Source organism: Hakea prostrata, chromosome 9 (genome assembly GCF_041222555.1).
Source record: "Hakea prostrata isolate BN-2017 chromosome 9, UWA_Hpros_2, whole genome shotgun sequence".
NCBI classification, from domain to species: Eukaryota; Viridiplantae; Streptophyta; class Magnoliopsida; order Proteales; family Proteaceae; genus Hakea; species Hakea prostrata.
In genome coordinates this window covers 37,432,092-37,446,112 of record NC_142608.1, presented here as the reverse complement: position 1 = coordinate 37,446,112, position 14,021 = coordinate 37,432,092, and positions in this window count along the sequence as shown.

The following is a 14,021-nucleotide window of genomic DNA, read 5'->3' as shown; positions in this document are numbered from 1 at the left end:
TAATTTAATAATAAAAACTAAGAAAGGATCTCAGAAGGATCACAAAAGAATATCAAAGTGCGGATAACAAGATACCAATCAAAAGAATTGTAGAGTATAGAGAAAATATACCCCACAAACAAACGCGGAAGGGGGAATGGGGAATGTCCTTTTGACATTTCTGTCTTTAGACACCAGTGGAGGTGGTATGGGACACTTTCCTATGGTGCCCCTTGACTCTTTCCCTGTTTACTAGTTGACATACCTAGGGCTTGTCTAGCAGTGTTTGGCTAGGATTACCCTGTTAAATCATACCCAATTTGGAAGGGAATTGGACCAAGTGACTTGTGGCAGCAATGGGGATTTATGGGTGCTCAAGACTGGTAACCAACCCGTGAGAGAACATGAATCACATTGTGGGGGGCATTAATTGGTAGGGTTGCAGTAGTAGACTTGGGCTCATGGGCGCTCAAGACCGGTAACCAACCTGTGAGAGGACATGAGAGCTTCCTGTTTACTATTTGTGGATGACCAATAGGGTTAATAAGTCCGTAGTCCGAGTTGGTTGTAGCCATAGGGTACGATGACTCTAGTGGGAAGGATATTGGAAAGGATCGCGAGAGGCAAGGAATGGAAGTATCTAACCCTGATTTGATATACTAAGTAGGTGACTAGCATTGGGCTAAGATTAACCCTGACATGCGCCATTACTCATACCAATGGTGATGTGAGAGAGAAGTGACCTAAACCCTAGCCATGGAATGTCCAAGAGGTATGCAGGACCCAAGTACCATCGGAGAACCCAAGATACCAAGATGGTCGAGGGAGAGCGATTTGAGACCTACCTAGAGGAGTATGGTGCTATGACTTAATAGAAGCATATTTGCATGACTATTTCATATCATATTGCATTTTATATATTTTGCCATCATATTATATGTGTTATTGTGGAATAAACTGCCTTGCTGAGTTCTTTGGAACTCATCCTTTTTGGAACAATGTTGTTAGACTTATCTACACATACTGAAGACTATGAAGGACAACTTTATGAGATTACCCCAGATGACTCATACTGTTCCCAAGGTGCTAGCTGTTATGACTACGACGGTGAAGACTACCAAGGTGACTGTGGAGCGTACCAGGATTAGTCATACTCTGGCTAATGCAGTGGCACTGGGATATTGAGACTTTTAGTCTTAGACGTATTTTATTTAGATTCGAAGAAAAACTGCAAACATTGGAAATTTCTCGAAGAAAGAAGTCCCGAGGGAAAACTTCAAAAAAATGTTATGTTTGCGGACAAAAATGTCATTTTGCCAAAAATTGCCCCCGAAAAGATCTCAAGAAGAAGAAAGAAAAGCTCATTCAGATGTCTCATTAGTTCCTTCTCAACTCTGCATCCTTAGATGATATTGATGCTGATGTTGAATCCCTTTATAGTCTCTGTGATGATGAAGATGATGCTACACTCTTTATGATTGATCTCCCAGAGGATTTCTCGGGAACAAGAATTTTCTACCTCCGATGAAGATGATGGTCTCATGTATCTGGTCACTGTTCCAGATGATTTACCTTCCTTTCCTTCACAACTAGATCAACTTGCAAATCTACCTTTGTTATCCTTCCATTAGCCCCTGTGACCATCCAAGAAACAACATGGACCAGACCAATCAAAGTAATTGCATATTTTGATATTGGTGCATCATTTACCATGCTTTCTCCTGATATCCTCCCTCCTGATTCATGGAAATCTTGCCATCAACCTCTCTTGGCAGAAAATGGCGAATCCTTTTCTGTAAACCTAGTGACCAAGAATCCCATTAAAATAAATCTTTTCCCTACCTTTGTCCTACATTATACCGTATTAGGGTCTCATCTTCCAGGAAAAGATTTGCTTATAGGCTTCGATATCCTTAGCAAATTATCATCACTTTGTTGGAGACAATCAGGTCTCACCTACAAAAAACAATTCTTGCCATGGACCACAATTCTCAAGCTTTTCCTCACACTCCCTTTGGATCATCTCCGTCAACAGTTCTTAACAGACTGTTGTGCTTCCAATCATACAGAGTTTCCCAAAAATGTGCCCATCGTCTTTGGCATAATTCTGCATTTTTCATTCGACTCCCCTTCAAGAAGAATGAAGATGTCAACCCAACAAAGGCAAGCCATTCCAAAATGAACCCAACACATCTTGCTATGGCTTGGCAAGAAATCCAACAATTATTGGCCCAGCAATTGGTCGAACCAAGCACTTCCCAATGGGCTTGTGAAGCAAATTTATGGGAACAAAAGAGCATAAAACAAGTTCAAGGCAAAGTTCGCCTTGCCATTAATTACCAGCCTCTAAATGCCTTCCTTGCAGATGATAAATTTCCCTTACCTCACTAAGCAACACTTTTGGCACAATTATCCTCTGCCCGAATTTTCAGCAAATTTGATTTAAAGGTAGGATTTTGGCCACTTGGTATTCATCCTGATGAAAGGCACAAGACAACATTTTGCATTCCAGGACACCATCTCTAGTGGATAGTCATGCCCTTTGGCTTAAAAACAACTCCTTCCCTCTTTCGAAAGGCCATGCTACGACTGTATGCACCTCTTGAAAGCCAATCTCTCATCTACATTGATGACATCTTATTGTTTTATGACAACCTTGAAGCTCATGAACAGTTATTAGAGCAATTTTAGAAGATTACCAAAGAAGTAGGCGTAATGTTATCTCCCACAAAGTTCACTTTGGCTACCTCCTCCATTGATTTCCTCGGTGTCACCATCAGCAATGGCTCGTATGCCCTCAAGCCTCACATTGGCAAGTCTCTCTTGGATTTCCTAGATACTCTTACCATTCCTCAACTTCATAAGTTTCTTGGTATTGTGAACTACATGACAGAGTTCATCCCTCTCAAGGCTGAATACACTAAGCTATTGTATGGAAAGTTGAAGAAAATGCCTCTCCATGGACAGACCAGCACACTGCAGCAGTCAAAAAAATCAAGCAAATTGCCCAAAATCTCCCTCCATAGGCAATTCCTTCTACAGGGTACTGTATTCTCTAGACAATTGCTAGTGACAAAATGTGGGCAACAGTTCTCTTAGAAGAGCTCTAGGGAACCAAACAGGTTTGTGGATATAAAAGTTGTCTCTTCACTCCAGCATAACAGTCATACCACAGTACTTTCAAAGAAATCCTTGCAGTCAAAAGAGGCATTGAAAATTTTCAATTTCATCTAATTGGCCACACATTTCAAATTGAGATGGATATGATGGCATTCCCTCGCATGCTCCAATTCAAGCCAAAAATGCTACCGGATTCTCAGCTCCTCACGTGGGCGCAATGGTTCAGTAAATGGTCATTCAAGGTCAAACATGTCAAAGGTAAACATAATGTGCTAGAAGATTTCCTATCCAGACCTTTGAAACAACCTCTAGGTATCCAATCTGTTCTCCCGCTTTGTTTCCCATTTTGTCACGCCCTCCCAGCCGGTACCCTATCTGGCATACCCGAGAGTGTGATCCACAGCCCGAAGATCAGGTATCGAGTGATCAACCTCCCACATAAACAATAACATAATCATGAACAATCATAACATGAGTGCGGAAGATAAATCATAGATCCAATAATGAAAGAATGAATCATAAACGAATCGGAATAATAGACATAATCAGAGTATCAAACAGATAAGTAAAGTGAAGCAAAAATCCCACTTTACATCCAGCGGAAAAGTAGCTCTAAAGAATAAACTAGATAAAAGCTAATCCCAGTAGCAAGTACATTGGGTAACTAATTATTCCCCACTTTGTAGACGACATCCTTGTAGGTGTAGATCTCATAAATAGCACAAGGACGCTTCCACTCAATGGTCGGACTAAGCATCGTACGGAGCATAACCACCCGTGGGATCTTCCGAGTAATTGTGGTAACCGCAATCACCTTCCCGGAGATATGTCTCTTCGCCTTGCGCTTCCTCATAGGAACCGTCATAGTACTCGCACTGCAGGATAGTCTAACAACATTGTACAATAAAGGAATGAGTTTCAAAGAAACTCAAGTAAGGCGGTTAAAATCCATAATAACACAAATGGCAGGATTCCGTAACAATCATAAATGCAATATGATATGAGACAAACAATGAATGAATGAATCTAACTCTATGTATGCTGGTCTCTATTGGCGGACATGCTTTAAGTCGTAGCACCGTACTTCTTTAGGAAAGTCCACTCACATCCTCAACCATTTAAGATATCTTGGATTCTCTCACGGATCATTTCACCGGTCTTGAGCAGCCGATTGGTAATGGGTCCTTCATCCCTCAGGACAAACCTTGGCAGGGGGTTAAGTCAACACACTCTCTCACAACCATTTGGTATAAGTCTTGGCGCATGTCGGGGTAAAACCTAGCCAAATGCAAGTCTTCTACTTGGTTACATCAAGTCGGATCCGGATACTTCCATTCCTCGTCCCCGACGATCCTTTCCGGTATCCTTCACACTAGAGTCCTCATAGTCCCTGACTACGGACTCACCAACCCTATTGATCATCCACATATGGTAAACGGGAAGCTCTCACGTCCTCTCACGGGTTGGTTACCGGTCTTAAGCGCCCGTGAGCCCAAGTCTAACCATATGCAACCCTACCAATAAATGGCCCCCACAATGTGATTCCCTGTCCTCTCACGGGTTGGTTACCGGTCTTGAGCGCCCATGAATCCCCATTGCTACCACGGGTCGTTCGGTCTCAATACCCCTCCGATTAGGGTCTGACATAACAGGACATCCTAGCCAAACACTACTAGACAATCCTATATATGTCATCCAACAGTTTAGGAAGGTGTCCAGAGGGCATCTCCGGAAACATCCCATAATATTCCCGTAGTAGTCCAAGAACAGAAGTGTCAAAAGGACACCTCTCCTTTCCAAACCATACGTAAGCATACACATGCATCAATTCATATCATCACATATATGGTAACTCCATATATGGAAAGAAATCAGTAATTACAATCACTTGTATAACATTGGTAAGTAAATCATACATGAATCAACTCAATATGAATAAGTAATGCTACTGTAATCAAAGTTATGCAACAGTAGTATATCATTGTAAGAATCTAATTTAGGAAACATATCAATGATATTCAAATATAGAAACTAGATTCATGCTATCTATGTAATTAAGGAAATAACCATCCTTACCTTTTATAACTCGCAAAGGAATCCTAAGAAATCAAGTAAGATCTCGGCAAACTTGAGAAGAAGGTCCTAAACAAGTATATTCAACATATTAGGAAAGATCCCTAGCAGAATATATATCAAAATATCCGAAACAGACCAATTCTGGAGTTGCTTGTACTCATTGGTCGAGTGGATTGGTCGAGTGGTCCAGTCGACCAATCAGTCGACCAATGCAGACGATGAGCTTATAAAATCAGAGTTTTAAGATATGAAATCCGAATTTGGTGGTTCAAAAGGGTACTAATCAAGGGGTAGACTATATCAGTAGTATTCTAACATAAAGGGGACCTCAAAACACTAATCAAATCAAGGTATCAAGATCCAAATTAGGAAACAAAAAGTTACCATAAATAAATCAAACATGGATCTTGATGAATTTTGAAATAGAAAACAAGGACAAGAACTATAGGAGGATGGATCATTGCTTTCGGTAATGAAAACATGAAAACATACATAGGTCTTCATGGAAAAAGGCTTAGAAGCATAAATCTAAATAAGGAAATAAAACCTACCATATATGTAATTATCATGCATCATGAAGAACACATAGTAAGGTAGAAGAGAACAACTAGAATTCTATGGATTATGGATCATGGAAAGAAAAACACAACCATTAACCACTAACATGATCAATGAAAGAAGATCCAAAGAGATCAGAATTCAGATTAGAAGATTAACAGAGATTAAATCATGGTTTGATCATGAATCCTTCAAAAGCTTGCAATGATCATGGTTAAGATCATTGTTCTAGCCTTAAATCCTTAGGATGATCATGAGAACATGTTCAGAGATGTTTGCAACTGAGAATGCAGCATCTCTTCTACTGTCTCAACTCAAAAAGGAAAGAAAAACAAAGATGGAGGAGAAGAAGAGAGAGTAGACATACCTTTTGATGCAAAAAGAAGAGTTCCGACGAAGATCCGCCAAGAAAACTCCAAGGATGCAAGAGAGATGACTTGCAGAGGTCTTTGGTTCGTTCCAGAGGGTTTGGAGGCAGCAAATACGAAGTGGACTCGAGGTTAGACTTAAATAGAGCAAGAATCAACCTAATTGCCCAAGACAGCACCCATTGGTCGAGTGGATTGGTCGACTGGCCCCGACCGACCAATCGATCGACCAAATCCGACAAAGAAGGCCAAAACAGGGAATTGAAGGTCCAGATCAAATCCAATCCTAAAGGGGTTTTGCACACAAGTCGAGTGACTTACCTAGTAGGTAGAAATGCCTTCAAACCAAGATAGAGAGCACTCCAAGTCCATCAACTAATTAGATCTTCATCAGGATTCTGTTTCCATAAATAGAACCTCATCATCAACCTTCATGGATTCAAAGCCAGACACCAAGTCCTCTACTGGGATGGCCCAAAGCTGACTTCTTACTTTACTTCGGGTCATCGGACCTACAAATAACAAGGTTTCCGGGTCAAGGTTAGGGCTGGGTTTCACACATTTACTCCTGGTGCTTCATCCTCCAAACCACCAACCTCCCTAAATAATGAACCTCCTGATGATGATGACATTGGACCATCTCATCTTTCCAATCTCCCTCCACCTATATACAGTGACATCTCTTGCTAGACTATCATCAGTCATTACAGAACCACTTATCAAGATACTTTAGCAGTTCTCATCTCCAAGTTTGCTTTTAAGTGATGACTGGTTCAAGTGCCATCTAGCTTATCCCTATTTCACTCTTTTCACCATCCATCATACCTGGACATTTCACAAAGAATACTATGTGTTTTTCTACAATCTCTTTGTTATGCATAAGATAGCACTTTGCTTTCCTTGTTATGCTCTTACCTAGTATTTCCAGGAATGTCTCCGATACAGCTTCCCTCCACACTATTATGTTCAGTCTCATAGAATTTTTCCTCAGTGAGAAGAAGCTTATCTTGCCAAATTTCTGGTAGAATTCCAATCCTTAGAACAATGGCTTACCTTCTTTGAATCTCATTATGAGGAACCAACCCCCCCCCCCCCCCCATCAAAACCATTACTTTGCCTATCATGCTAGCTATTTTGTTTACACCATTATAGACCATGATCTGTACTCACTTTGACAAGATTGGAACCATTGTGAGGAATGGCGCCGTTCAAAGTTGATATGGCTGAGTTCAGCAACATTAATCTCAACAAAATCCAAGAAAGGTTAATCGGCCCTGATGATGCATGGGAACTGAACCATGTGCTCAATGATCTTGATGTTTTATATATACTTCCCGTCTGGCATGATTATCAAATTGATCATTATGAAAACTTTATGGACAGCCAGTTTGATGATGAGCAGGACGAGCGGAATCCAGATTTTGATTCGATCGTCTTTGTACAAGTGACAAGTATTGTATAAGTCTACAGTTTAAGTCTACAGTACTGTATGGGTAAACATACATAGTATTGTATTAAAGGGGTGTGATGTAATCATGATGCATGAGATGATGTTAGCTTTGCATAATGAAATATCTCGCTGCATTTCATGTAAGTTTGGGTTGGGTTTGCATTTCATGTGTCTTACGTTTGAGCTCCTGTAGTCTATAAAAGGGATTCTTAGTGTGTAATATCTAAGGTTGGATTTCTAAATAAATGAAGTGTGCTTTCTTGGTGTGATATTGCTTTTGCTTTTGTCACTATCTTATCTTCTTTATTAGTTCTTGAATGTTCCTGTATATTTCTTGAATGTTATCTACTCGATTCCATTCACAGTTTGGTATCATCCTAGTTTCTTGCATTGCATATCTTCGAACCACATAACAAGACATGGTCGGCTCTGCCACCTGACTTGGTAACGGGTAGTGTGCATAGCATAATCTCTTTTCATTATGTTCTAATTTTCTTGCAGCTCTTAAAATATCAAGTGTAGGGTTTTGATCTGCGACATCTCTAGATCTATAGTAGCTGCTTGAGTTTTCTTATGTGTTTCATTTATGACCTCCAGATGTTTGATTTGGTTAACTTATGTTCTTGAACAAAAGGTCCTTGAGTAACCGCGGGCTTTCCTTATGAGTGATTATGGTTGTGACTCGGAATGAGTTGGAGCTTTTGTTAACGGATCACTTGCATCTTTGGTCGCAATACACGGCGCATGTGATTACTCTTTTAGTTGGTATTGATCTTGATGCTTCTGATCTCTTCCTAGCATCTCTTATCTAAAGGTTGTCTCTTTCCTTATGTGTCTCCTTCAACCCCGCACTTCTACTTCCTCTTCTTCCTCTTCCAATTTAACCCGCATTCCACTTACTTCCAACCCTAAGGTCGATCTCCTCTATGAAATTAATTATGTCCCTGACCAAGAAAAAGTATCGTCTGCAAATTAAATCCATCCCACAAAATTTCCTTTGCTAAATACATATTCTGTTTTTCCAAAACTTTCTAAATCCAAAACCATCAAGACTTTGTTGAAGCCAAGAAAGACACTTGCCATTAAGGAGATAGTCGAGGCTAGCAAATTTTCACAATTTCATGTGGACTCAACTGAAAAAGAACAATATTTTATCATTGATATATCTCCAGATCTCATCAAACAGTGGCTTGTTCAAGGCTATACTCACCTTCATCTCGGTGCTCTCAGGCTTTCCATCACTTTCCATTGCAGACGAGGAATTCCCACAGTTTCCCGTATGGATGTCCTTGATTCATGGTTTCTTAAGTACCAGCATGCCAATATTAGTCATCTCTAGAGTACCTTGAATGCTGGCACGGTCTTCTTTACCATCTTTCCCAACTACAGTTCCCGTGGATACTCTGATGGGGCAGCCAGCTCACAAGTTTGGACTACTCTGATGGTTCCTATTGATGGTAGCTGGCATCGTCTTGTTTGCCGATGGGATTGTGAGTTAGATGCTGACCTGAAGCTACAAGAGCATGACTCAATGATGAAGAAGATGAAGATTGAAGAAGAAGAAGAGCTGACAGAAGATGTTGATTAGATTTCTCTTGTTTCTTCTAGACCTTTACTTTTATTTGTATTAGCCTATACTTTGCTTTAGATTTTGATCTACCTTTCGCGTTTGTGTGGGGTATATTTCCACTATACTCTACAGTTTCTTTTGATTGGTATCTTTTTTTTTCCACACTCTGATATTCTTTTGTGATCCTTTTAAGATCCTTTCTTGACTTTTATTTTTAAATTACTTGAATACAATGATTTGTTCTTGCCTTTGATTATGTTATTGTGCTAAGTGGATATGATCGTTCCTAAACTTGATCTTCGAAGCTGTGGATCACACAACTCAGGTATTCCAGATAGGGTATTGGCTAGGTGGATGTGACAGTAGGTTCGATGACCCGAAGTCAAGGTAGAAGACAACTGTGGACCCTCTTTGTTGAATCCATTGGCTCTGACCTAGAACTAGTGTAGATTGATAGTGAAGATCCCATCTTGGAAACCTTGTGTGATTTTGAAAGAAGATGTAGCCTAAAGGATGATGGACTTGGAAGATGGACGTTGAATACAAGTGTTGACATCTGCAGGAAGGCCCTATGGAGTCGGGTAAGAACTTTCATTAATTTGGTTGAGGACCCAAGTGTTGGTTTTGGAAACCAAAATTCAGCAAATTTCAAATGGAGAACCCTTTGGTTGATCCTCTTGGTCGATCCCATCAACCAAGACCATCGACCAAGGTAGCCTCTGGACAAAGTTGTGTATTTTTGGAAGTTTTAGGTTTTGAAGTCCTATTTATATGTAACTTTGGACTAAACCTAAACACTTTGCCTCTTAACTTGTTGAGAACGTGAGAAGAACCCTAGAGCCTCATCTTCAAGCCCAAGGTTGATTCCAAAGCATCCAAGAGAAGTTCCTCCATTGATTCTTCTTCTACAAGGTTAGTATTCAATCCTATACTTCATTGATCTATTCTCTCTACTATTTCTACTATTTGTTTTGATTGTGAGGAAGGTATTACACTGCTGTAATGGCCTAGTCTCTGATCTTCATATCCTTAGAGTGAATCCCCATTCACTCTATGTTTTCCTTAAGGCATATGGTGTCATTCAATGATTTGATCTAGCATGAGACCGTGATTTACTCTTATTGTAGTTGTTTGATTTTAACCTATGTTACATCTATTCCTAAGTTGTTTTCTATGCATGATCTAGTGTTTTCCTTACCTTTAGAATGAATCCCCATTCATTCTAGCCTTTCTGTGAGAATTTGCGAATTTAGCCTATTAGTTGATTTATTAGGATTCTACTCTAATGACCTTGTTTGATTTTTAGATCATCATAGATAGCCTCTATATGTTATTTAAGAATTTTTCCTATTAATTTTGGAGTGTTTCGATGTGATTCGAAGAGTTTCTGACCAAAGTTGGAAGTTATTGTCCATACATAGTGGCCTTGGTCGATCCTCATGGTCAATAGCATCAACCAAGGCTGTCACACCCCACCCGCCGGTCTCGGTACCCACCCGACAACCCATGGGAGTGATCCATCACAAGAACCACGGTTTTAGATTATCAATAATAATAAATGCAAGTAAAGACAATCATGAGCAAGAATAAGTTCAATAATTAAATAAAAGGATTACAGGAGTCCACATACTCCAATAAAATAATCAGGGAAATAATAAATGATCAAAAAGAATACGAGATCAGTGGAAGCAATCAAAAAGAATTAAATGATTTTCTTTCCAGTTTCTTTCTCTAAAGCTAGGTAATGTTTCTCATGTATTTCTAGAAAAGGGGTTCTCCAATTCTTCTCCATACGGTGAGCAAACTGCTTGACTAGCATGTTCAAGTCATTACATAAAGATAGGATTGTATGTCCTTACTTGTAAATAAGTAGAATTCCTCTGAATTGCAAACCGGAAACAATTATAAGACTTTTACTTTAAACAGAGAACACCTATATAAAGGGTTACAATAAGCTATAAGTCAAATGAATCAAATTGAATCAAATCCAAAAGTCACTTGGTCACTGGAAACCAGCCGGTCGCTTGTCCGAGCGACCGCCACTAGTGACCGCCCCAAAAAAGAGAGTTTCAATCCAAAACTCAGGCTTCTGATCATCCATTTCAATCCGAATTTTGGATGATCATAGTCCAAATTTCAAATCTATCACTCCCATAACCAAGGGTGATACTAAACCTAACCAATGACATCAATTTGGTTATCTAGAATCCTCCCTCTTGATTAGATTAGCCCTTTTCACAAAAGCAGGGTTTTGTTTTTGGAACTAATCTCACCAAGATCATTAACAAGGTAGGTACTGTAATAGAAGGATCATGAACAACCAAAGAGGAACACTAATCTACTTTTATCATAGCAAATGGTGGAGTTTGAGTGAATAGGGAATCACTTACCTCAACCAGATCAGCTATGAAGGATAGTAGAACCTTCTGGAATGCTAACAACACTTCAGATCACCTTCCATCACATCTCCACAGCCATCTAACCTCCAAAAACAGCAATCCCAAATATAATATTCAAAAAATAGGTGAGGGTTGCTATTTATAGAAGCTTGGGGGCAAAATAGGGCAAAACCCTGCAACCAGGACCAGATGGTCGCTTGGTCTAATCAACCGCCACTAGCAACCACCCCCAAGTATATTGCTATACAAGGGTGCTTTACTCAGGGGGTTGATGTCCAAGTACAACCTAACCCTAATGAACACATGGGGGAGGTCTTACCTTCATTCCGAACATCTCCAGACATCACTTGCCTTCCAGAAATCCAACTACCAAGCAAGGTAGGCTCTTTATCAAGAGAATCCAGATCCATGGGTTTTGGGTATGGATCATGGACTTCTATCCGGACACTCCACAGATTGGCTAGACCTTCGAGTTCTCGGACCTACAATACGGATCCCGGGTTAGAAATACGAGGGTTGTTACATCCCTCCCTCCTTAAAAGAAATTTTGTCCCCGAAATTACAACGTACCTGTAAGTTCGAAAAGATGAGGATACTTGGACCGCATCTCATCTTCTTTTTCCCAAGATGCTTCTTCAAAAGAATGATTCTTCCATCTGATCTTTACCAAAGGTATAGTCCGATTTCTCAACTACTTATCCTTCCGATCCAAAATCTCAGCTGGTTCTTTATCATACATCAAATCCGCACTCAAACCTTCTGGTTCATGCTGGAGCAACTGCTCTGCGCTTGCTAAGCACTGCTTTAGCATAGATACATGGAAAACATCATGCACACCAGCAAGAGACGGAGGCAGAGCCAACCGATAAGCTACTAGTCCAACCTTAATGTCAAAGGGACCAATATACCTAGGGCTGAGCTTTCCTTTGATATTGAAACGCATGACTCCCTTAATCAGCAAAACTTTCAAAAACGCACTCTCACCAACTTGAAACTCAATATCTAATTTTCTTTTATCTGCATAAGACTTCTGTCGAGACTGCGCAGTTTTGATTCTTTTTCTAATCATATCCACCATGGTACCGGTGGTTTCAATTAGATCAGGGCCAAGAACACGCCTTTTCCCCAACTTCATCCCAATACAGAGGAGTTCTACAAGTCTTTCCATACAAAGTTTTAAACAAGGCCATTCCAATAGTAGACTGATAACTGTTATTGTAAGCAAACTCCACCAGGGCTAGCTGGTCATCCCAGTTACCACTCATATCAATGACGCATGCTCTGAGCATATCTTCCAAAATTTGTATGGTCCTTTCTGATTGACCATCGGCCTGAGGATGATGAGCAATACTCAAATTCAACTGAGTACCTAGAGCTTTCTGCAGACTATTCCAGAAATGCAAGGTAAACCTCGGGTCTCTATCCGACACAATACTAACAGAACACCATGTAGTCTCACCACATTATCAACATAGAGTCAAGCCAACTTATCCATAGTATAGGTGATCTTCATCGGAATGAAGTGTGCCGATTTGGTTAGTTGGTCCACTACCACCCACACTAAGTCATTCCCTTTACTGGTTCGGGGTAGACCCGTGACAAAATCCATAGCAATGTCTTCCACTTCCAACTAGGTACTGGAAGTGGATGCAGAAGGCCAGACGAAGGCTGCCAAACAGCTTTCACACGTTGACATGTTCCACACTTACCAATGAAGTCTTCCAAATCATTCTTCATGCCGGACCACCAAAAATATCCTTTCATATCATGGTACATCTTCACACTTCTAGGATGAATAGTAAAGATGGACTGATGAGCATCAGTCAAGATTTCTTTTCTAAGGTCTTCTACAGCAGGAACACAAACTCTTTCTATGAAAACAAGAGCACCATCAAAGGCTAGGGAGAAATCTTCCACATGCTTAGTCTTTGAAGTGATCAGGTCAATCTTCTTCTTCAATTCTGGATTGGTCAACTGCAGAGCAATAATTCGGTCCCTCAAACTAGGTCGAACTGACGTAGCTGCCAAAATAGCAATGGAATCATCTGACAAAATCTCAAGTCCAAATCTGACAATGGAGAACAATAAGGGCTTACTCAGAGATGCCAGATCTCCACTTTCTCGATTGCTCTTCCTGCTTAAAGCATCAGCAACCACATTAGCTTTTCCTGGATGATACTAAATATCATAATCATAGTCCTTCACCAATTCTAGCCATCTTCGATGTCTCATATTCAACTCCTTTTGAGTAAAGAAATACTTGAGATTCTTGTGGTCAGTGAAAATCGATATCTTTTCATTGTAAAGATAGTGATGCCAGATCTTCAGAGCAAAAACCACAGCTGCCAATTCCAAATCACGAGTAGGATAGTTATGCTCATAGTTCATCAACTGCCTAGAAGCATAAGCTACAACCTTCCCATGCTGCATCAGAACGCAACCCAAACCAACTTTAGAGGCATCGGTATACACTGTCAATCCTCCAGAGTCATCTGGTATCG